At 38.2% G+C, this 21663-nt stretch overlaps 1 protein-coding gene and 1 long non-coding RNA gene across 6 annotated transcripts in view; one reads left to right on the top strand and one right to left on the bottom strand.

Annotated features, from left to right (window-relative positions):
* The window catches only part of DACH1 (dachshund family transcription factor 1), a 315224-nt gene that overhangs the window by 12189 nt on the left and 281372 nt on the right, over positions 1–21663 (top strand). The gene's annotated exons all lie outside the window — the stretch shown is intronic.
* On the bottom strand, positions 1117–19559 carry LOC142740824 (uncharacterized). The gene is made up of 3 exons (XR_012880888.1): positions 19442–19559; positions 1484–1622; positions 1117–1259 (listed from the first exon to the last, which is right to left on the bottom strand). It is a non-coding gene; the product is annotated as an uncharacterized LOC142740824 (long non-coding RNA).

The raw sequence follows: 21663 nt of genomic DNA, 5'->3' as shown, positions 1-21663 counted from the left end.
GAACACTGCAGCCGTTTAACATTACCAAGCCCTTTCACTGTTTAGTTAATAGTGTATGGTCACCCTAGGCACATTGTCTCTTAAATTCTGCCTTATGTAAAAAATGTAACTAGCACTTAACTTATAATGTGGTTTTGGATATAGCACTCTTCATGAATATTCTAAGCTGTTAAAGGCAGTCTGTAATCACATTTTCACGTCCCAAACCGCTAATACCACTATATAGGGATGGATAATAGTTTTTCAAGCATACCTATGTTGCCAAACTCCGTCCATGGTGAACCACAAAAAAGTGCTTTTTATTCCTCTGGGTGCCGTATGCAAATCAGTACTGAAGAGTCCTACAATCAAGGAAGTGTCCTGCATTCTAAGTGGTTTCTGCTTAAAATGTAGGACACTTCATGGATTGCAGGACTCTTCAGTGCTCATTTGCATACGGCACATTGGAGAATGGAAGCACTTTTTTATGTCTCATGATGGGCTGACTTTGGCAACATAGGTATGTTTGAAAAACTATCATCCTTCCTTATATTGTGGTATTAGCAGTTTGGGAGACGAAAATGTGATGACAAACTCACTTCAAGTTTCTTCTTTACTTGAATGTTTTTGCTGTCAGCAGCCAAGACATGATGTATTCTATTCGAATTGCCTTTAATTCTACCCCCTTCTGATCCAGTGACATTAAGGTGACATTAAATCCCTTGAAATATAGGCAGGTCTTGATGCCTGTCACATGAGAAAACACCCGTATTATAAATAGTACATGGTAGGTGGAAGGCTTGGTACAGAATTTGCATTGGGACCCAAGAGTTTTGAGTTGCACCACTGGTCACCTTGTGGTCTAATACAGTTAGACAAACTCTAAACTTAAGATCTAGTTTTAAATTTGAGAAAACCAAGTTTAATAACTTAGTATTAAATTGTGTCAGTAAATTCTTCCTGAATGGCAGCATATATTATGATTATCTAGACATTTTGCTGTTGTTCACCTACCAAAGTGACCAAATGACAGTTTTGTAACTATTCATTTGGCTTAGATCTTAATGACACATTTCATAGTTTGTGAAAGGACAGCTGTGTGTCATTCATGTGTCTAGTCTGTCACGTGTAAGTTTTTAATTACATTACTTTCTTATTCACACATCTGCGTGCCATACGCGTTGCTCCCCCCTCAAGCTGCACATTGCATCCCATTGAGCGCGCAGTCCTCCAGACAGGTGTAGCAATTCAATATATCAATTCTCTGGAAATCTGAAAGGCTGAAATAAAAGACCAAGTCCCCCAAAATTATTATTACTCGCTTTTAATTGATTTCAGAAAGTGTCCCTATGCAATTTATGCATTGGCTGGTCAGTTTTGTTAATAATGTCTTATCTAGCACGTTCCTATACAACAGATTGAAAGTGAAAAATGAGTTGTTAAAATAATAATCAGAAGTTCACGAGGCTGCAACATATGAAATGACCCTTTGTTATAGACTGACCTTTATCATTGCCGGAGTACAGTCAGATTGTGGAATGCTGGACATAATCTATTCAATGACATCACTATTTTTGTATATGTTCTCTATTAGTGTTGCTGTAGATCAGATTGCTTTCTAGATTACACTGTTTCTGTTATTTCTTGAAAAGATGAAATAATAGGAGTGAATGCTTGATCAGGAAGCATGGCAAAAGGCAAATGCAAAAGGTCAAAAGAGCCATTTAGAAGAGTATTTTACTGGGCGAAAAGAGGGTTTTCATATTAGTCCAGTTCTAACAGTTCTGCTCGTGACAAGTGCATTCAAATAGAACCTGTTCCATTAAAAATGGTTTCATGAATATTTAAAGATATTCTCACTGTCCCATTGTACAACCGTGAAAAACACCAAGTGATTTAGTACATGTTTCGACCAGCATGCGTTTAAAGAAAAACTCTGGGCAAAAACTGATACACTGTGTAATGCCGAGTGAGGGACCTTAGTATGCAGTACGTGATTCAGAGACTAAAAGAACGCCAAAGAGAGAAGCTCTGTTTCATACACTGCCCGTTCAGGTCCCAAACTAGGCATAACTCAGCGTATACCATTATACGCTTTATTAATATTAATCTTGATCATTATCATCTTCACCATTTATAGCAGTCATCCAATGTTAACGTAGAACTGGATTTTTAGCTAAGAATGAATTGCTATTCCATGTCATGGCTAAAAAAAAATGGTACAATATTGGCATATGAATGGTTAGTACTACATTTAAGGGGTCATAGTGTATGTCACCATATGTTGCCTCTGTAAGGAACTACATTCTCCCCTAGAAGTAACGCTTCTATAGGAGAATACCTCCATTATACAACATATAATGGAGCATATTGCATTTATTTATTTTTACTAAGGATTCATCTAAATCAGCGACATGCTAGGGTAGAAATCCATTAGGGCATGGCCAGACATAGCGGATTTGCTCTGGAATTCCGCTGCGGACACTCCGCAGCGGACCCGTTTCTCCATTGCCTTCCACAGCTTTGTGGTTGGGTTCGTTTGCACGTTGCGGACAATTCCGCTGCGGAGCATAGGCTGCGGTGCGGAATTTGGTGTCCGCAGCATACAATGGTTGTTGCGGACGTGTGGCGGACTGGTGGACTCATTGTGGAATTTTTCCATTGACTTCAATGGAGATTCAAAATTCCGCAATGAAGTCCGCAGATGTTATGTAGATGTTATGTGTGCTGCGGAGCGTATTGGTTTTTTAACATGACATTTCTTCATTCTGGCTGGACCTATGTGTATTTCTAGGTCTACAGCCAGACTGAGGAAGTCAATGGGGCTCCCGTAATTACGGGTGACTATGTGTGTGCACCCATAATTACGGGTGACTACGTGTGTGCACCCATAATTACGGGTGACTACGTGTGTGCATCCGTAATTACGGGAGCGTTGCTAGGCGACGTCAGTAAATAGTCACTGTCCAGGGTGCTGAAAGAGTTAAGCGATCGGCAGTAACTGTTTCTGCACCCTGGACAGTGACTACCGATCACAATATACATCAACCTGTAAAAAAAATAGAAGTTCATACTTACCGAGAACTCCCTGCTTCTTCCTCCAGTCCGGCTTCCCAGGATGACGTTTCAGTCTAAGTGACGACTGCAGCCAATCACAGGCTGCAGCGGTCACATGGACTGCCGCGTCATCCAGGGAGGTCGGGCTGGATGCCGAAAGAGGGACGCGTCACCAAGACAACGGCCGGTAAGTATGAAATTCTTTTACTTTCACTAGGGAAAGTGCTGTCCCTTCTCTCTATCCTGCACTGATAGAGAGAAGGGAAGTACTTTTACTTCAATACGCAGTGGCTAGTCCGCATCAATTTAATGCCCATTTTGGGCAGATCCGCAACAGAATCTGCAACGCAGATTCTGTGCGGCATTGATGCGGACAGTTGCGGAAGAAATCCGCCACGTCTGGGCATGCCCCAATACGGTTATGTGCCTAAAGGTAAGAAAGAAGGTTATTCTAGGCCAGGTTTATACAAAGAAGTTTAGTGCGGTTTTTGAAGTTGATACACCGTCTCATGCGCTTGTAGTCCCCTGCATTGGTCTTTAGGATATTTCTGGTGGCTGTTACAAAAAAGCAGAGCCAGCAGAAGCTGCTCCCAAACCAAAAAATAAAAATAAAAAAAATGTGCTGATTGTTAATAAAACGTTCAGACACCTTCTATTTATTCACACCACAATAGATAACATTAATAATAAAAAAGCCTATTCCATTCTTCACATTGAAGTACAAAAAAAAATAATTGAAATATGAAAAAAAGTGTTAAAATAGTTTTAACCCATATCTGGGGCAATACAGTTCACAAATAAAAATATAATGCTTTAGGGCACTCTAAACCAACTTGTTAAAATGGGAATTAGTTTAAATGCAGATAGGTGTGAAAATCACCTTAAAGTGGTTATTCTGTATTAATAAATAAGAGATTATTTGATTCAGCACTGAAAGTTCTCATGCTTTGTAATTTATATTGTGTGAAAATTCAGTCTCTAAGCTGGCCAGCTGAGATCTTGAGGATTGTGGCGGCATTGACATGCTGCGCTAGTTTACATTTTACATTAGGCACTTTTATAATGAGTGATCTATGTCTGAAGATGTATGAACATACATATGTAAAGTTCTATTCATATCAAATTTAGGGCTTTATGTTAGGTGGGAACATTTAAAAGGTGCCGCCGAATGTATGTAGGTGTGCAATTGTATGCCATACAGTTGCATACATCTGTCATTGCCACCCATCGTACAGAGTGGTATACATTTATTTTGTGAGATCAACTTATTAAAAGAGTTTTTTCAATTCAGTCAAACAAACTGTAATCAAATATTTATATGTATATTATAGGAACTCTTTTGGCACACGTTAGCCCATATTAACCCATGGGTATATCATGATACATTTAAATACTTTTGTCCAAATGTTCAAATGTATTCTGCTGACGTAGACCATGAACAAGGTATACGTATGTAAACAGAACATGTCCAAACATGACCTCCACAAGACTTCTGCACGGGGCTGTTCTCCGTACAATGTACGCGGGGGGGGGGGCAGTGTCCAGCCATGGGCAGCATTAGATGTGATAAAGCGGACGGAATTTTTAATTACAGACAAATTGTAAACTTATGTGATGCCCTATATCAGGCCATTTATGGTAAAAAAAAAAATACAAAAAAAATCCTGGACAACCCCTTTAAGGGCTATTTTTTTAACTATTGGATGACCTTATAGGCTTGTCATGTTCCACACTGTATATAAAGTTCTATATTTATATTATATGAATGCAGAACCCATTTATTACAGCTCTGCTTTAAGAAAAAAAATAACCTTACTTTTAAGTTATTCCAGTCTCCCTAGATTCTTATTTACTTCCAATTTATAGCCTTGTAAAGTGCAACAAATACACTAGAGGCACGCTTTCACAATTATCCCAACATGTTTTAACAAAACATTTACAGAATATAAAATGGGACTACGCACAATAAAATAAAGTGTTCAGTATTTCCCTCTGCCATTATGGTTTTTTTTTTGGAAGATTATTTACTCTTACGCTGCCCTGCTGAAGATTGCTTAGTAAAATGTAGAGGAAAGAACGCTCGGAACTTAGATAGTGAGTTTCTAATTCTTAGCACAGAAAGACCATTTTAAATTACATTAAGTTGGCACTTGCATGTCAATAAGCTTTGTTTTACTTCCAGAGCAGAATTCATTTATTGGGCTTAAGCATTTATTACATGATTTGCAATTACGAGCAATTATGAGCTACTTCTCCATTTCAGAACACAAATTATCTGTACGGTTTTAACATTTCTGAAATACTCTTTGGTAAAGTTGTCAGAAAACCCATATTTTCTTTATATACTCACTCTATAATTAAATAAGTTAACTAAAGTGTTGCATATTTTATGTTCGCTTCATGATAAGGCAAAAGTCATGCATAATTGTGCAGGAAAAAGCGAGAGAAAATGCACTTTAAGTGTTGGCCCAATGAAAAATAGAGCTATATAAGCATATGATTTGCTAGCAGATCTGTGGGGTTACAGGAATTTCAAGATTCTTTAAATGAAAAGCAAATATAATTAGTAATCAGGACATTTTTATATGGCATAATGTATCCACAGCTATAAATTCTAAGGATGGTATATGAAATAAGAACTCTATACCCCTGTCCAGAACACTGTGCCCTTTTAAGTATGTTATAATTGGGATTATACCAAGCAATTAGTGATATTCCTGTATTCCTCCTTTCTCCCATCTTTTCCTAGTACTTCCCCCCCCCCTTTTTTTGAATGCCTTTTTAGAGTATGTCTAATAATATTACATTGTAATTTGGTGGAAGATTTGTGTTTTTTTGGTTGTAAATTGTTAACAGAAAACATTATGGTATGATTCTGTTTGTTATGTTTTTTAATAAATGTGCATCTTTTTACCATGTGCATGCGGTGGAACATTTGCACTAGGGGATACATGTGTGATCGCTGGGGGTCCGACCGGTGGGACCCCCAGCGATAAGGAAAATGGGGGACCAAAAGTCACCCAGAGCGCTACATGGCTTATGTGTTCGGCAGCTCCATAGAAATGAGTAAGATTCTTCTGCGCATGCGCGAGCTGCTCTCCATTGATTTCTATGGAGCTGCTAAGCAAATAAGCCAGACACAGAACCAGGAAGTCCAGGCTTCTCATGTAGCGCTCTGGGTGACATTCGGTCCCCCCGTTCTCCTTATCACTGGGGGTCCCAGCAGTCGGACCCCCAGCGATCACACATGTATCCTCTATCCTGTGGCTAGGGGATTCATGTGTTTTATGGCACAACCCTTTTAAGCATATTGCAAAAAGAAAACAAAACATTAGACTAGCAAACGATAGTAAGTAATAGATTTGGAAAAAGTGAGAGGCAGTTTTCTGCAGCAGAAAGCTCCATCTTTGTGCCGCGTGCAGCCGAATCCACATGAGGCTACCAGACTGACGAAAAGTTATTTTCCTCTGTTTATTTTGAATTGGTTACTATCTACTATAATTTTTTCTATACATGTCCCCAAATGTGTGTTCCTCGCAGAGCTTTGAAAAATTGTGAGGACATAACTGTTAAAGTGGAATGCCAATTATTGACCTATAACTTCATCCCTCAGGATTTTGCACCCAAAAAATATGGTAGTGTTGTAAAGCTAAATACCATATGAATAAAGAGTGTGAAAATATGTACAGATCAGAGAGTAAGGAGTGGGACTATATATGTTTCTATGAAGCCTGGGTGACTCTGTGATAAAATTATCATTCCACATCTTTAAATGATACTCTTAGGAAGTAATATAACTAATAAAACATAATTAAGAGACCCACAAATGCTCGACCAGCTCTCCCCAACATCTCCCCTTATTAGCAGCTGCAGCTGGCTGACTTGTGCTGATAAAGGGGAACCCTTTTCTCCCAATAGATGAGGTTGACAGAGGTGGGACCCACACCCATTAGACATTCGTGGCATATCCTAGGAATATTGCATAAATCTTTTTCACTGGCATAACCATTTAACAACAAAAAAAAAACAAACTCAAAAAGCTACATTTACTGTCTACTGACTTTCTTCCCCGTTGTATGTATTATAATAGTGCAGCATTTACCCAGAGTCTGTATCTTTAAACACTTTATATAGAAATCATGAAAATACTAATACTTATAGAGACACATGTAATAAATGTTAACTGTTTTGGTCACTGTTGTAAGGTGCTGAACTTTTGGTACACTGGGTCATAAGAGAACAGACTGCTATGTAATGCTGTGAGCTATGGCAGATCGATGTATTTTTGCTGTGGATTATGTTACTACTAAGCAACAGTAAACTAGGCCTTACTCAGTAGTTTCTTCAATATATCATGTGTAAAGGATTTCCATCTGTAAGGGCCTGTGAACCCCGCAACAGAAAGTGAAAGTGAAACCACAGCTTCCGTTTCAGTCACCATTGATATCAATGGTGACGGAAACATCGCTAATGTCTTCCGTTTGTCACCATTCTGGCAGGTTTCCGGTTTTCTGATGGAATCAATAGCACAGTCGACTCCATTATTGATTCTGTCGTTAAAACGGAAACCTGCCGGAATGGTGACAAACGGAAGCCATTAGCGATGTTTCCGTCACCATTGATATCAATGGTGACTGAAACGGAAGCTGTGGTTTCACTTTCAGTTGCGGGGTTCACCCGACGGAAACCTCCGACGGAACCCCGGAACGGAAAGCGAACGCTGATGTGAACAGGCCCTAAGGCTGTTAGATTATGCTTAAACTTACAGGGCACTTCTCTCTCTTCTCTTTTATAAATGACAGATTTATGAAATTTTGACACATCTGTCTTCTTAGGGCTCATTTAGACGTGCGTAATACATATCTGCGTGCTGTCCATTGAAATAACTGACAGCACACGGACCCATTAATTTCAATGGGGCTATTCAGACATGTGTGAGTTTTCATGCAAGTATCTGTTGCGTAAAACTTACTGCATGTCCTATATAGGTGCGTTTTTGCGCTTCTTATCGCCTATTGAAGTCTACTGGTGCATGAAAAACACGGACAGCACACGGATGACATCCGTGTGCTGTCCGTGTTTCACGCATCAGTTACAAAGAAATGCAGAGAAATTAAAAAATTAAAAAAAGTGCTTGCACGGACATGTTAAACGCATGCCACATGCAAAGCACTCTGATGCCACATGCAAAGCACACTGATGCCACATGCAAAGCACTCTGATGCCACATGCAAAGCACTCTGATGCCACATGCAAAGCACACTGATGCCACATGCAAAGCACACTGATGCCACATGCAAAGCACACTGATGCCACATGCAAAGCACACTGATGCCACATGCAAAGCACACTGATGCCACATGCAAAGCACTCTGATGCCACATGCAAAGCACACTGATGCCACATGCAAAGCACACTGATGCCACATGCAAAGCACACTGATGCCACATGCAAAGCACACTGATGCCACATGCAAAGCACACTGATGCCACATGCAAAGCACTCTGATGCCACATGCAAAGCACACTGATGCCACATGCAAAGCACACTGATGCCACATGCAAAGCACACTGATGCCACATGCAAAGCACTCTGATGCCACATGCAAAGCACACTGATGCCACATGCAAAGCACACTGATGCCACATGCAAAGCACACTGATGCCACATGCAAAGCACACTGATGCCACATGCAAAGCACTCTGATGCCACATGCAAAGCACTCTGATGCCACATGCAAAGCACTCTGATGCCACATGCAAAGCACACTGATGCCACATGCAAAGCACACTGATGCCACATGCAAAGCACACTGATGGCACACCGACATGAACTGCTGGAAAAACGCTCTGTTTTTATGTGCGCAAATCAGACACGCTCGTGTGAATGTAGCCTAAGTTGTGTCACTTAAAAATACTCAAAATTATTGAAAGTTTATTAAAGGGAAACAAACTACAAAAGTTCTAGGATCTATTTGTGGTGAAGGTGCTGTTAAGGACTAATCTGGACATTAATTTCATATCTCAATTTACAATTGATAAATTTTGTTGTAGTTTAGAGAGCAGTATCTAATGAAGCTATATCTATACGCTAAAATGTTCATGCAGTGTATATAGAAAGATATTTAGGCCCTGTTCACACTTTATGGCGGAAACCGCGTCGGAATCAGCGCCAAGGAATGCCCGAATCCGCCTCCTATTGATTTTAATTGATTTCCATGGGCGTTTTTCCCTGCTTGTGGGAAAAAAAAGCGACATGCTCTTTCTTCCAGTGGTTCCGTATCTGACCTCCCATTGAAATCATTGGGAGGAAGAGAAAGTGTTTTTTCGCAGCTTTTTTTGCCCGCAGAGCTCCATGGCCAAAAAAACGCAGCGAAAACCGCGGCAAGAAAGTGCAGGCAGGTCAAATATTTTTGTGCTTGCAAAATACTCAGTGTGAACAGGGCCTTAGATAGATAGTAAACTAGAATATCTATCTACCTACCTATCTATCTATCTATCTCATATCTATCTCATATCTATCTATCTCATATCTATCTCATATCTATCTATCTCATATCTATCTCATATCTATCTATCTCATATCTATCTCATATCTATCTATCTCATATCTATCTCATATCTATCTATCTCATATCTATCTCATATCTATCTATCTCATATCTATCTCATATCTATCTATCTCATATCTATCTATCTCATATCTATCTCATATCTATCTATCTCATATCTATCTCATATCTATCTATCTCATATCTATCTATCTCATATCTATCTCATATCTATCTATCTCATATCTATCTCATATCTATCTATCTCATATCTATCTCATATCTATCTATCTCATATCTATCTCATATCTATCTATCTCATATCTATCTCATATCTATCTATCTCATATCTATCTCATATCTATCTATCTCATATCTATCTCATATCTATCTATCTCATATCTATCTCATATCTATCTATCTCATATCTATCTCATACGTATCTATCTCATATCTATCTATCTCATATCTATCGCATATCTATCTATCTCATATCTATCTCATATCTATCTATCTCATATCTATCTATCTCATATCTATCTCATATCTATCTCATATCTATCTATCTCATATCTATCTATCTCATATCTATCTATCTCATATCTATCTATCTCATATCTATCTATCTCATATCTATCTATCTCATATCTATCTATCTCATATCTATCTATCTCATATCTGTCTGTCTGTCTGTCTGTCTGTCTGTCTGTCTGTCTGTCTGTCTATCATATAATAATAACAGCAAAAATAATAGCCTTTATTTTTATAATATTCAAACATATTTTGCTATCAATTTTATATTGACATACGTTTTGAAGCATACAGAGTATCACCACCTGTCTACTAGAAAAAAATTATATATATCTCTTCAAGGATTTCCATCACTCTTTATTTTTCATTCTCAAAATAGTGATGAAAATGAATTATGATTAGATCTTAACGCAGATCACATTTGATCATAATCACATTATTTTCATAGGTTTCAGCTGACAAGAGTTTGATAAAGAATTTAATCATTTCCAAACTTGTTTGCATACTATTAGAGCTTCTGATTTATTGAATGCGATTTTAAAATCAAGGTTCCGCTAATAGAAAGTCATCATTTGGCAACATCTATGAAGGAAAGAAATATTTGTCCCTCTGACACAAAGATATGGACTTCATTCCTTCACTACTCAGTTGGCAGCACGCAGACTAATGAGATAGTTTCAGCATAGTCATCTACTGTCTACACACCAAGCACGTAAGGACTTCTCAATAACATAAGAAATGCGTACAAAGATAAAGCGCAGCCTGAAAAATACTTGTGCGCTGACAGCAATCCAACAGTGTTGTCACAGCAGGAAGACATCAGTAGAAGAAACAGATAGAAAAAAGGCCGGTCAGCAGCATGGACAGGGTTTCAGTAGATTATAAATCACCCCAGGGTCGCTGTGTTCCCACCATAAAGAGACCATGGTTGTTTTATTATTGTAATCTAATAAGAGAAGGGAGCAAAGGACATCATTAATGTGCATTTAAAAAAAGAAATCCTGGTTACAGTTTCAAAACTATTCTGTTTCCTCTGCTCTTGAAGTGTAAGTAGTAGGGTTAAAGCATTACTAGGATTAGATTACTCTTTATAGCTGTATGTAATCCCTTGTTTATGAATTGAAAGTCGCTCAGAGAACTTTTAAGACTTTATTCTAAGCTTAAAGCAAAATATACATTAAATGACGATGACATCATTGAGCCAGGCAATAGTTTCAGGAACGGAAAAGCTATTTTTATTATATATAAGTACATTTTTTATTTAAGTAAAAGTTTCCAATTATTTTACAGTGGTCTATAATTTATTTTGTCTTAGCTGTTTTTACTGGCAACAGGATTCAGGCATTCCTTGGCGCAGATTCCGACGCGGTTTCCGCCATAAAGTGTGAACAGGGCCTAAATATCTTTCTATATACACTGCATGAACATTTTAGCGTATAGATATAGCTTCATTAGATACTGCTCTCTAAACTACAACAAAATGTATCAATTGTAAATTGAGATATGAAATTAATGCTAGTATAAATGGGTATATGGGCCCACTCTGTTACAGCATGGTGTTTACTGAGGGGCTTTAACACCACCTGCTGATGTCTTGCTTTATTTTTCTAATCGGGTTAGATATACTGTTCTGTGTCTCTTGGCTTACCTTTCTCCTTATCTTTTTTTAGTAGTAGTGATAGTGAGTAAGAAATGATCGGTATGGGTTAATTCACACGCTGGTGCCATTATACATTTTCATAGGTACTGAAGATATAATTGTAGACAATATTTAAAGAAAACGTAAAAAAAATATTGGGCTACTACAAATAAATTATTAAAATAAGAAGGTTCAGATTGAGGCTATGTTCAAATTTTTGTTGGAAGAACCGTCAAATTTCACAGAAAAAATGGCGCTGCATGCAGTGATATTTTTCCTGTCAAATCAACAGACACCTCGGTGGAACCCGGTGAACCCCATTGTAAGTCAGTGGGGTCCGTCGGGTGCAACTGGAGTCCATCGTGCGAGGGATCCAGCATTGCCTTGCGGCTTCCGTTATAAACGTAAGTGACACCGCAGATGTAAGCAACGCCTAACAAAAATAGCCTACAATTAGGTCCAAAAATATGATCATTACCAATTGTAATGTTCTCGTTGCTAAATTTATAGACTGTGACTGATGGATGCTTCTGTTGCCTCATTCCAGCACTTGGCTTTGGCATGTTTGGCATTTGCTTATGTTAAATGGCATCTTTCACATTTAGAGGGATGGTTGAGAATCGGAAGCATAGTATAACGATAGCCCACCCAACCCATACATAAAGCAATTTTTTATAGATTGAACTCCATAAACTATACAGATACTTTTTGTTCTCAGAGGTTTAATTTACTTTGGCAGATTGTTAGGCAGGTCAAATGCAGAATATTTGGAGAATTCTGTCGCCTTGAAGCTGCATCAAAACGTATTCCATGCCAGCTTCACTGAAGAAGGTGCCGCCAAATATTATTTAGATTTATATTGACCTGTACAAAAGTCTTGGCTATTTTTTTTTTTTTTAAAGTAGCTCTACACTATATTATTAATAATGTTTAAATCAATAGACTGCAATAAAAATAATGGTTTAAGAAAATGTTGGACACCAGGAATTATAATAGTTGTAGAAAATGAGTGACTACAATACAGAATGACATTTTTTTGTATGTAGCTTCCATTTTTGCCTAAGCGAAAATTGAATAGGAATCGCACAGTACATTCCCCAAGTTCAGTCCCCTAGAACTGCTCTATTTAGAGAAAAACGACCGCAAGGAACACAATGTCCACTACTGGCGTCCCAACTTTGGCCTCTTCTGCTCAGCAGCGATCCAAACAGCGACCCTTTTTAAGGGTGTATTGACACTGTTTGCTTTGTATGTGCGCCGTATTCATAGTATGTTATATATTTTTTAACATCCAAGCCTATGTCGGACGTATGCTACTGTATGTCTATAATGTGGCATACTGTAGCATACTTGTATTTTAGTTCCATGTTACGACTTCAATACCTTGACCTTTCACGGTTCAACTGGATTTCATAGGATTTTATGGTGACCTAAGTTTGATTCAGCAGAATGGCAGGAGGTCAGAAACTGGCCTAATACGGCTGGAGTAAAGAAAAAAAATGTTTAATAATTTTCTAATTAATTGATTGCATTTTTAGTCCTTAATAATGTTTTTGTATCATGTTACTGCCAGTCACATGATTTATTGTATCACATGACATTGTATTGTTCTATAATATCTTACATATGTCTATGCCTACATTTCTGGTGTATGTATATTCAAACTTGCTATGGTGAAGGACATATGCCCCCTGAAATAGGTCAGAGATGTGTAGAGAGGAAAGAGGAGATGACCTAAAACTGATCCCTGAGGAACCCAACAGCAAGGGGAAAAGGAGAAGAAGTAGAACTAGCAAATGATCCACTGAACGAGCGGTCAGAGACATAGAACAAAAATGAGAGAGCAGCGTCCTTAAAGAGGCTCTGTCACCAGATTTTGCAACCCCTATCTGCTATTGCAGCAGATAGGCGCTGCAATGTAGATTACAGTAACGTTTTTATTTTTAAATAACGAGCATTTTTGGCCAAGTTATGACCATTTTCGTATTTATGCAAATGAGGCTTGCAAAAGTACAACTGGGCGTGTTGAAAAGTAAAAGTACAAGTGGGCGTGTATTATGTGCGTACATCGGGGCGTTTTTACTTCTTTTACTAGCTGGGCGTTCTGACGAGAAGTATCATCCACTTCTCTTCAGAACGCCCAGCTTCTGGCAGATCACGCTGTGACGTCACTTCCCCAGGTCCTGCATCGTGTCGGCACCAGAGGCTACAGATGATTCTGCAGCAGCATCGGCGTTTGCAGGTAAGTAGCTACATCGACTTACCTGCAAACGCCGATGCTGCTGCAGAATCATCTGTAGCCTCTGGTGCCGATGTGTCCTCGCTCGTCTGACACGATGCAGGACCTGGGGAAGTGACGTCACAGCGTGATCTGCCAGAAGCTGGGCGTTCTGAAGAGAAGTGGATGATACTTCTCGTCAGAACGCCCAGCTAGTAAAAGTAGTAAAAACGCCCCGATGTACGCACATAATACACGCCCAGTTGTACTTTTACTTTTCAACACGCCCAGTTGTACTTTTGCAAGCCTCATTTGCATAAATACAAAAATGGTCATAACTTGCCCAAAAATGCTCGTTTTTTAAAAATAAAAACGTTACTGTAATCTACATTGCAGCGCCTATCTGCTGCAATAGCAGATAGGGGTTGCAAAATCTGGTGACAGAGCCTCTTTAAGGCCAGTAGAGTGGAACAAACTGTGTAGGAGTTGGCGGCCTACAGTGTCAAACTTTGCTGGAGAGTTTTATGAAAATAAATAGAGAGTAGTTGCCGTTAGATTTAACCGTCAGGAGATGATTCGAGACTTTAGTAAGGGCAGTTTCTGTATAGTGCGGAAACCAGTTTTAAGGGGTCGAGAATAGAGTTGGTGGAGAGATAGCAGATTTTAAATTAGATATATAAGTCACTAGTTCGGTGATGATTATCTGTAATTTATTTCTGTTAGTGTTGGATGCTTAGATGCTTTTAACTATTTTCCATTAGGGCTCAACTATAATCAGGTAGTCTAAAACACACCGCCTGTCTCATTAATGACTCAGGCTTCTGCTCTACTCTCCCCCATACTTTACACTGTAGTTCTACTAGTTTACAATGCATGCTCTGTATGAGTGCAAGTCCAGCAGATGTTTACCAGGAGGTCAGTGAATATTTAGAATAGTTTCATTTACAGCAAAAATATTTTTTTTTAAATTTTAAGTCACACCCCTTTCACTGACCTTTTTAAAAGTTTCTAGAAAGGTGCAAACATCTGTTCTAAACTAAAATCACCAAATTGTGGTGCATTTTTACCAAATTCTAGAGCCAGACACATTAGTAAATCTGCCCCAATTTATTTGTTTACAGGTATTTGAGCCTGCACAACCCCTTTAACTTTCTTGAAATTTGTGTATTTTCTAAAGGACTTCTCTTTTGGTAGGAACTGTGTTCTGAAATAACTTTCTCATTTATGGTATTTGACTATAAGTAGTCCATTACTATGCATTACTGTGCATTTTATTATTGTGTTAAATATCTATTAATTACTACCACCCCATATTATTTGGTTACTTATTTATTTTTTTGGTACTATACTTCGTAGTGCGTGATGTTACAGCTGTTTGAGATGTCTCTGCCAGATGTTAGATTAAGGGATGCCAGCAAACTTTTCTATTCACCAGCTGCTGGCAAGTTGGGGGAGATTAAGAAGTTGCAATAAGTGATGACATTATTTTTGCTTACTACATTAGGCACATGTGATAATCGCAATTCTGAAAAGTTAGGAAGCATATGAAATATGAATCTTCAGGGGTATATATTATAGTTATTTACATTTTGTCTTGTTTTTATTGAAGTTCGGCAGCACAATGTACGTTCAATAACCAACCTGATTAGCACAAGCAATGTCAAGGTAAAGCATTAGGGCTCATTCAGACGGACCTGATTCTTGTCCATGTGCTGTGCGTTGAAACAACGCACAAGACACTGCCCCATTGATTTCAATGGGGCTATTCACACATGCGTGTTTTCACGCAGCAAGTGTCCATTGCGTGAAACTCACTGCATGTCCTATATTAATGTGTCTTCATTCACCTAGTCACCCATTAAAATCAATGGGTGCGTGAAAACCACGGACAGCACACGTATGCACATCTGTGTGCTGTCCGTGTTTCACGCATCAATTACATTGAAGAAGAAAAAAGAAGTGCTTCCAAATGCGTGAAAAGCACATGCCACACGCAAAGCACACTGATGCAAAACACAACGCACACGGACAGATTTACACACATTTTTTACGCGTGTAAATCTGTCACGCTCGTGTGAATGTAGCCTTAGAGGTCTCAAGAAAACATAAAAGTCTTAATGGTACATTAAATGTGAAGTCAGCAGCTCATATAAGTGAAGCTTATAGAAAGAGCTGCTACTATAATTTACACATATGTATATAATATCTCTAGAGGTTCACAGATGTAAAGCAGTGATCATGGGGCAGACATATTTTCTATACTTTCTCCCTCTAATTGAGAAACACTATAGTCAGTCTCTCCCCAGTCCAAAATGTTTGCTCCAAGGCCGGAGGCAGGGCTTAATAGGTGCACAAAGATGGCGGACCTGGGGGCCTTCATTAGGCCCCCAGGCAGCCATAGCAACCATCACCACCCCCCCCCCCAGCGATTGCATTGCTGGGGGTGCGATGAACTGTTAGAGGGGGTCGCCCCCCACTTTCTAACGATTTAAATGCTGCGGTCACTATTGACCGCAGCATTTAACGAGTTAAACGAGCGCGATGCTGCTCGTTACTCTTAAGTGTCGGCTGTAACAAGTAGCCGACACCGGCATCGTATGGAGCGGGTTCACTCCGTGAGCCCGCTCCATACTTCCCCTACCCGACTTTGGCGTATGGATACGTCAAATGTCGGGAAGGGGTCATCACTGAATCATTAGGGGCGGTGTTCACATACTTTTGGCCGTATATTTATTCTTTATAGAAAAGACAGTTTTAAAAGTATATTTTTATTTATAAGTTGATGTAATGATAGACGTCTTTCGCACTAGTTTCTGAAACCAAACATTATAGTAGTCATTGTCAAATTGATGACATTTACTTGATCTGCAGGTTTAACCGTTTAAAAATAAACTTTATCAGCCTGGGCTTTCTTCTTATTCAGTGAACTATACCACAACGCTTTGCAAAAAATAATATGATAATAATATGAAAATATAAATAAAATTGCACAGAACTAATAAGCTCAGCAGCATATAAGATTGAATTTTTTTATTGAATTTTTTTTTCCGCAAAGAAAACAAACAACAGATGCATAAATACTTACATATCCAGAGTGCAAAACAGAAGAACCCAAGTCCACATAATCACAAAAGAAAACACAAATTCAGTTAGCTACCCGACCACACATTTCCAGTAGTGCAATAAGACAGAGCAAAGAGAGATTAGTCAGAATTATTAAGGTAAATCGATGGGAGGAGGATTACCCATATTGTGGTTTTTGAAGCCGACCCACTTGGCCCATATTTGTTGCAATTTCGTGGAGTTACCCTATCTGCCAGTCACCAATTGTTCTATGGTATAGTTGTATTGGATGGAGTTTGTAACTTTTGTGATAAAAGGCATTTTGGCTACTTTTCAATTTCAATGATCTAGTCACCATAAAAATGTGGATTAGCAAGTACGCATCCACAAGATTACATATTTTTTTAGTAGAACAAAACAATTCTGGTATGTGACATTCCAATTCAATTTAATACAAACATTTTCACGAAGTACAGTAAAAAATTGTGTAGTACCGTGTTAGCCAGAGACAATATGAAATGTTAAATACTTTTGTGTCAAAAAAGACAAAAGTATAATAGGTATGATACCTTTATTGGCTAACCATAAAAGTTCTATATGCAACCTCTTTTATGGTTAGCCAATAAAGGTATCATACCTATTATACTTTTGTCTTTTTTGACACAAAAGTATTTAACATTTCATAATACAAACATTTGAATTTTACAAAGTTAAAGAGGCTCTGTCACCAGATTTTGCAACCCCTATCTCCTATTGCAGATAAGAGTAACGTTTTTTTTTTTTTTTTAAAAACTAGCATTTTTGGCCAAGTTATGACCATTTTTATATTTATGCAAATGAGGCTTTCTAAAGTACAACTGGGCGTGTTTAAAGTTGAGTACAACTGGGCGTGTATTGTGTTCGTTACATCTGGGCGTTTTTACTTCTTTTACTAGCTGGGCGTTGTGAATAGAAGTGTATGATGCTGACGAATCAGCATCATCCACTTCTCTTCACAACGCCCAGCTTCTGGCAGTGCACAGACACAGCGTGTTCTCGAGAGATCACGCTGTGACGTCACTCACTTCCTGCCCCAGGTCCTGCATCGTGTCGGACGAGCGAGGACACATCGGCACCAGAGGCTACAGTTGATTCTGCAGCAGCATCGGCGTTTGCAGGTAAGTAGCTACATCGACTTACCTGCAAACGCCGATGCTGCTGCAGAATCAAATGTAGCCTCTGGTGCCGATGTGTCCTCGCTCGTCCGACACGATGCAGGACCTGGGGCAGGAAGTGAGTGACGTCACAGCGTGATCTCTCGAGAACACGCTGTGTGTCTGTGCACTGCCAGAAACTGGGTGGTAACGAAGAGAAGTGGATGATGCTAATTCGTCAGCATCATACACTTCTATTCACAACGCCCAGCTACTAAAAGAAGTAAAAACGCCCAGATGTACACACATAATACACGCCCACTTGGACATAACTTTAAACACGCCCAGTTGTACTTAGGAAAGCCTCATTTGCATAAATATAAAAATGGTCATAACTTGGCCAAAAATGCTCGTTTTAAAAAAAAACAAAACACGTTACTCTTATCTACATTGCAGCGCCGATCTGCTGCAATAGCAGATAGGGGTTGCAAAATCTGGTGACAGAGCCTCTTTAATACTTGGCAATTACATGTTTTTCATGTTAAATACACTTTCAATACACAACACTTTCAGAATGTTAGTACCATTTTAGTTATGCATCTTTGATCACCGATTTCATTTAGGATATTGAGCTGTAAAATAATTTCAAGGGAATAAATCGATTTGTTACTTTTTCAGGACATAAAAAAATGAGAAAAAAGTTTGTGAAAGACACTCAAAATGGAGTTTAAAGTTGTTTTTATGATTTGGTTCATAGATTCCGATTGCATTGTTTAAACAAAAGTAGAGGCTGTGCCACAACAATGGACTAGGAACTATATATATATATATATATATATATACATATACATATACATATACATATACATATACATATATTTATATATACATGTACACATATATATATATATATATATATATATATATATATATACACACACACACATATATTTGTATGTGTGTGTGTTGTTTTTTCTTTTACTTTATTGAAATCTGGCATCAAATATTAAATTAAAATGACCAATGATTACATTTTCTTCAATGATTAAAGGCACCACAGATTTCTTCTTTTCATGTAGGGTGGCACATATTCTGTATGGTGCGCAGAATACAATATAAATGTAGTATTCAATAACATGAGATCTAGGAATCAAGCAAAATGTTTTATAGCTTCCTCACTAGACCTCATTAACAGCCAAGGTCTTGACATGGCCTTACACACAGGAGTACTTGGCCACTATGTTCAATTATCCAGTGGAAAATGTATGTACCTTGTTATTGATCTCTTTAAATATCTCTTTGGCAAGGAGAGTTGAATTCCTTATGCATAAGTACTGAATCCTTTTCTTCTATACATCTTATCTGTTGTTTATTGAAGACACCATCATAGGAGGCATGTCACAAAGGATGTTATTCTTAACAGAATGTGAAATACAAGGTGAAACAAGGACATTGTTGGAGATCATACGTGCACAAAATGTGTTTATAGGGATATTTTGGTAATTTAATTTATGATTGCAAATACTAAAGAGCTTGAACCATGTTGTATAGTAATGACACCAATTTTTAACTCCTTGAGGACTTGCCAAGACCCAAAATATTTGCCAGCTTTCCTCTATAGATTCTGGCAGGTATAACTTTTTTTTAAGTTGAATTAGCTGTATGAGGTATTATTCTCTCGCTCCGTCGGACTCATTGCAACCATGTTGTACTTGGTTCTCCATTTCTGTGAGTAATACGACATTTCCCGCCACCGGCAGCCTTCACCCAGTGATAAGAGCCGATCATAGTAAGTTCCAACAGTTGGGACCCATGATCAACTCAACTTTTTTTAAATGTAGGTGACAAGAAAGTGAAAAGACAAATCGAACATGATGATACAACTATTACATGAATCAGTTTAACATATATTTTTAACTGTTAATCCTCATACTTCAGGGTCTGAAAAATAGAATTTTATATCCAAAATAAACAATCTAGTGGTTGTAGTAGAAAAGTCATGACACACAACCCCTTAAAGTGCTTGGCCAGACATCCAAACAACATGGACAATGCAGTAGCTATCTTGGCAGAAGGCCCAGAAACTACTACTTCTTCACAGAACATTGCCTAAAGCGTTTTTTCATTGAGAAAGAAAACCCAGATAACCAGCAAGATGTGTAAGTCACCCTTTATAGCACATCTATAACTCCAAACCTCTCTCTTACTAACGGCTTTATAACTAATAATGGATATTTACTAATTGTGAATCGGCGAGGCTAATTAGTAACTGGCACCATACATCTTCCTGGTAAAAATCAATACAACACGAAAATGTGGCATGAACTCCTATTTTTGGAGACCATTTTCTGAAAATTGGCTACGGGTTTGCTCACACGAGCGTTTTTATGCAGTATGTCTCTTGATTAATACAAACCAATGCGCTTTGGCAGCAGTTTGACCCATTACTGTAAATTAATAGAATCGGCTGCCTGATCCCTCATGATCAGACATTTTAAGTCGTATATTCATAAAAGTTCCTCTAAATGTGGAGCTACCCATTACCTTTATTATCCAATAACCTGGTTTGTATATAAGTGCTCTATACAATATATAATAGAAGTAAAGGTCAATCGTTGTAAAGGAGGACAGTTATACACAATGCACAAATCATATATACGCTCATAGTCCCCTTTTGACCAGGTGAAATACCGTAATTTGGCAAGTGCTTGTCTTATCCTTGAACATGAAGATGAAATATAGTTACTCTTAAATGCCCTTTTAGGAATTAGCAGCAAGATGGATTTGCTGAAAAAGTCGACAATATTAGGGAATTAAAATACTTTAATCAGACAGAAAAAAAAAGTCTTTGGCCACTTGATTAGGGCTGATTTCCACCATCTGCTCATACTTACTGAGGATCTAGCCCTGACTGAACACTAATTTGTGCACTTCCTAGAAATTGAAATCTCTCAGCAAGCAAATTAACAAGAGAAGGGATTCAGCAATAATGGAACTCCTCAGCTTTTGTTTCTCTCTGACAGATGGACAGGGTGCGCTCAAATTGAATTCAGCTTAATTGCATTGTGCCATTTAAAATTTTATCTGCTCCACAGATTTTGTTTACAGGTTTCAAGATTCCAAACCTTTGGAAGTTTTTTTTTTTTTTTTCCTTACGTATTGCTCCAAGAAAAATGAATTCAACAGAAAGAGAAATGTCTGAGCTATCAAAAGAGCCATCTTGTTTGCTATCCTATGGGAAAAGAAAGCTCGCAGGCTGTTAGTTCAGTTTTTTATTTGATTTAAATAACAAATAGAACAAGTGAATGCCAGTTTTTGTGTATATTAGTGATACATGTCAATGCAATATATCATTATGTTTATTTAAATGATCTAATCCAAATGTTATTTGTATAAACTGCCAGAAAAGACAGTTGTAGCCAAATGTATGTTGAAGAGATGGACTGTAATATAACAGTTTTCTTGGGCAATTGTTTCAGAAGGGAAATCCATA

This window comes from Rhinoderma darwinii, chromosome 2 (assembly GCF_050947455.1).
Source record: "Rhinoderma darwinii isolate aRhiDar2 chromosome 2, aRhiDar2.hap1, whole genome shotgun sequence".
Taxonomy (NCBI): Eukaryota; Metazoa; Chordata; class Amphibia; order Anura; family Rhinodermatidae; genus Rhinoderma; species Rhinoderma darwinii.
The sequence above is the reverse complement of the archived record's forward strand: the minus strand, read 5'-3'. Positions and strand labels throughout refer to the sequence as shown.